Below are 4,719 nucleotides of genomic sequence, written 5' to 3' on the forward strand. Positions count from 1 at the left end.
CCACTTTGCAGGGGGAGATCCCACTCCTGCCGGATGTGCAACGCTCCGTGGTGGACCAGGCTACATCATCCCCTCTGCCTGACGCTGACGGAGCCAAAACACTCCCCGGAACGCAAACTGCATCGTCTCTGCTGGAGCAGCCCGTTCCACCTCTGCCAGAAGGTGATCCATTAGTGCTGCAACACATTCCTTCCTCTGGGCATGAAATGGAGACGCCAACAACCCAACAGGGACAAGACGTTCTCGGGCAGGAAGGGGAAGGAGCCCTCCCAGACACAATCCGTCCGCCAATCGATCAGCTTTCTTCTTTGCCCGCTCCAGTTGTTTCCCTTCAGGATACTAAAATACCGGCTCTGGAAGAGTCCCTGGAGGACCAAACACCAATGCCTCCAGAGCCCCACATTCCTCCTTTGGCAGAGCCTTCTGCTTCTGTCCCAAGCCAGACCCCCCCTCCTGTGGGTGACCCAGGCAAGAGTCCCGTCGCTCTCCTAGAGCAGCTCCCGCCAGTCCTGCAGGACATGGAAGAGCCCCCTTCCCTAGCGGACAAGGCCCTTCCTCCTCCTCCCCCAGGGGAGGCTGAGGCCCCCGTGTCCAGCCACGCCTCCCCTGATCTCCCTGAAGAGAGAGGATCCTCTCCAAATCAGGCTGCTCCACCAGCCTTGGAAGACCAAACCACCTCCTCTCTGCCGGGACAGGCACCATCTTCTCAGGAGGCTGCAAAGCTTCTTCCAGAAGGACAGAACTCATCGGATCCTCCGGAAGAAAGTGCAAATTTGGCAGAACCTGCCTCCCCCCCTGGCAAAGCCCAGAGTCCTCAATCGCAGGGCAGGCCCGTTTGTCCCAGTGCTCTGCCTTTGTGCAGCCCAGAGACCCTCCCGCCACTCGTGGAAAGGCCAGATGCAGCCAGCGTGGCCCCAGCGGGAGCAGGAGAGCCCACAGAAGCCCTGGGGAATTCCCATGCCGAGAAGCAACCTCTGCTGAAGGAAGCCGAGGGGTCTGGAAAGGCTGCTGCTGGAGAGCCGCAATCCAAGGCGAGGGTGTCAAAGCCCCAGGGGGCCACAAGCAGCCCAGCCCTGAATGACAGCAGTGCCCGGAGCTCTGCCAACACCGCCCACACCCATCTGCCCCACCAAGGGCAAGGCCGAGAGCCCGAGAAGGGCAAGCGCAAGTCCTGCCAGTGCTGTGCTCTCATGTGAGGCCCCCTAAGAACAGTCCCCAGGGGCAGGCTCCCAAACAGGCAGCAGCACAGCCTGCCAGTACTCCAGCGGAGGCATCACACAACCCCGGAGGGACACGAGGCTGGTTGGCAGGACACGGCCTGGGCGTTTGAGCGTGATAGGCCTCCCCTCCCCTCCCTTCCTCCCTCCCTCCCTGTGCGGGAGGGGAGGGAGGGAGGGAAATGAGTTTCCATGCCCCTGCTTTCAGACTGGCCTTTGGACAGAAACGATGCACTGGCAAGCACACACCTCCGCATCCTCGGCAGGGGGAGCCTGCGTGGCCACTGGCACGCACGAGTGCATTGATTCAGGGCCACGCTTCCTTTCACGAGCATGGAATTCACCCTCCCCCCATGGCATGCATGCACATCTCCATGCCCATATGCAGGTGCAGCCATCCAGCCACACGGGGACTGCACTTGTTCGCATTCAGGGCAGATCCGTGCCAGTCCAAACACACATGCTCTCTCATGTGCCTGTACATAGCATGCAGAGGCCTGACCCCTGAGATACATATATGCATGTGGGCCTCTGACATCAACAACCTTCTGCATGTGCCTGAATCCCTCCGCCATCTTGGCCTTTCTCACCAAATAAGTCTGGGCACATCTCAGGCGTGGAGCAATACCTCCTGCCCCATTGCGAAGGTGGCAAGCATGATCTTGGGACAATGATTTTGGGGCAAACGTTCCGTCCTGCAACTTTTGGGGCAAAGGAGAACTCAACTGCCAGCAGAAGATGCCCCCCCAGACCACTCTCCACACTGAACACGCCTCTCAGCCAGCCAAGACCTTGGGGGGGGGGCGGTTGCTGACTGTCACGCTCTCTCTCTCTCTCGCCAATGGATGGACTATTAGAGATTTTTCCTGGCCGTGACTCACTCTGTTCCACTAGCAGCTGCTGGGCCTGTGATCTGCCACGCCCCAAAGACAACTCCCGCCCCCCGCGGACTCAGCCCCCTGTTCCCCACAGACCATTTATTCTATGCACTTTCTTTTAATTCTTCTTGTATAATCTCTGCTAGCCACTTTGAGCCTCTGCAATGGTAGTGGATTACTTAGTCCAGACAGACCCTTCATTAAACTCCAATGGAATGAGAATCTGGGCCTTTGGTTGGGGGAAGCCTGGGAGGGGGGCTGTGGCTGGGGAGAGTGGGGGCTTGCTTGGGTTGCCAGCATTGGGCAGAATGCGAGCTGGTGAGGCAGGCAGAGGAGTGGGAGGGGCACAAAGGGCACCTCTCCTCTGGGACGACATTTGCCCGGCAGAGGATGCGGTGCTGAAGGGCATTTGAGAACCCGCTCTCTCACAAGAGCTCTGCGAGGCAAGGCTGCATCATGCTGCCTTAATGTCCTCTGCCTACTCCCCCCCCCCCCCCCCGTTCTCCCACCAGGCCTTGGGCACTGGCCTGCAGGGGGCAGGGACTGAGGGTTTTGCAGTTAGAGCTTCGTTGGGCTCCCCGGGAAAGAAAATGCCCCACTTGTGGCAGAAATGGAGAAGTCAGCTCCCAGTGCACCCTTCTGGCCCTCCCCACGGATGCTGCAGGCACTCCTGCACCAGCAGGGCCCAGGAAGGGTGTTGTCTGGATGGGAGGGAGCCCCCACCCTGGCCCTGCTGTGTCCTCAGAGAAGCTGCAGGATCGGGGGGGGGGGGGACGGGACGTTTTGCCTGGCATGGAATGGGAGAGCAGTGAACCTTTGGGGCAAGCAGAGTGCACAACACACAGTGGGGGTTCTGTAAGGTGCGCAGCTGCCAGCATCTCCCCACAGCAGTGCTGCTGGTTTGCCACTGATGGACTGAGCTTGGACCCCCAACCCAGTGGAAATGCCCGCCGGCCTGTCTGCCTCTGTCCAGCCCAACCCCCGAGAGGTTTGGGTAAAACTTTCCACCCTTGGCCCTTCACCTTGAGACACACCCAGGCTGAGTGGAAGAGCACAGGCCCCTTCCTGGGGCCTCTTGCCCCTCCACTAGGTGGCCCGGCCTGCTTCTCCTGTGGAGGTGGCACCCTAGGCAGCCCTGCTCAAAGGAAGGGCGTTGAGAGAGCTTCTGGGCAGGCGTTGCGGGGAAGGGGCTAGCTCTAACCTATGGGCCCCATGGTGCAGAGTGTTAAAGCTGCAGCCCTCAGCTCTGCTCATGACCTGCGTTCGATCCTCGGCAGAAGCTGGGTTTTCAGGTCGCCGGCTCGAGGTTGACTCAGCCTTCCATCCTTCCGAGGTGGGTCAAATGAGTACCCAGCTTGCTGGGAGGAAAGTGTAGAGGTCTGGGGAAGGTAAGGGCAAACCACCCTGTAAAAAGTCTGCTGTGAAAACGTGAGTCATAAAAGGCTGGTGCTCGTGCAGGGGACTACCCTTTTAGCTCTAACCTGCACCCTTGGGTGGGCCAGGAAAGCCCCTTCCCCAGAGAGGGCCAGGAGCAGCTGGTGGTGTGTGTATGTGTGTGGGGGGAGCTGCTGCGCTCAGCCGCCTCCCAGATGGGAACTCTACTGACCAGCGGGCCTTAGCCCAGTGCCCAGCAGGGCAGAGCCCGCCACTGCCAGATCGCCCGCCAGGGGCTCAGACTGGCACAAATGCCCCCAACTGCTCGTGGCGAGGGAGGGGGAAGTGGCTCTTGTGGGCGAGGGGACCCCGGAGTCCTGAGGCTGCCGGAGCCTCTGCCGCCCTCCTGCCCCTGGAGGGAGCCCACCCTCCCCTCCAGCTGGTTTCCCAGGGAGCGGCAGAACCACTCCGCCTTCCTGCAACTGCCATCCCCCCCCCCCCCCGCCGCCCCCTCTCTGTCGGGGTTTGCAAAGCCCGAGGATTCTCCCCCACCCCCTCCCAGACCTCCTGGTGGGCAGGCGGGCGGCGGGGGGGCTGGGGGCGCCTCTGAAGCGCGCGCGAGTCTGGAAGCAGAGGACAAGTGGGGCCGGGCCTCCCAAGGAAGAAAGGCCAGGCGACCGCCGGGGAGGAAGGCGGGCGATGCGGGGCCCACGCGAAGGGGGTCCGCAGCACGGCTGTCTAGACTCCGGGATTGACTCCCCCCCCCCTCCTGCGGGTAGGGGCCGGAGGAGCAGCTGGCAGCCAGCCGAGGCAGAGGGCGAGCGGGCGGGCGGGGGCTTTCTTGCGCCGGACCCCTCCGGCTTCTGAGCCTCTGCGGGGGGGGGGGGCTCCTCCAGCCTCCGCCTCCTCCTCCTCCCGGGGTCCCCGGCGCGGCTGCAGGAGGAGGGGCAGGTCGCGCGCCCCTCCCCAGGCTCCCCTCCCCTCCTCCTCGCGGGCGCGCTCCCGACGCCCGGGCTCCTCCTCCGGCGGGAAGAAGCAGGCGGGCAGCGCCCCCCCCCCCCGCCCCAGACAGCCCGAGCGGGCGAGCGAGCGAGAGGGGCCGCGGAGGAGGCCCGGCGGGGCTGCTGGGATGGGGGCGGCGCGGGAGAGGAGGAGGAGGAGGAGGCGCGCCCCCTGAGCTCCCGCAGCAGGGGCCTTTCCCCGGGCGGGGGTCCCCGGCCGTCTGCCACCCGCCGCCTTCTCTTGCCCGG

Source organism: Heteronotia binoei, chromosome 13, assembly GCF_032191835.1.
Source record: "Heteronotia binoei isolate CCM8104 ecotype False Entrance Well chromosome 13, APGP_CSIRO_Hbin_v1, whole genome shotgun sequence".
Taxonomy (NCBI): domain Eukaryota; kingdom Metazoa; phylum Chordata; class Lepidosauria; order Squamata; family Gekkonidae; genus Heteronotia; species Heteronotia binoei.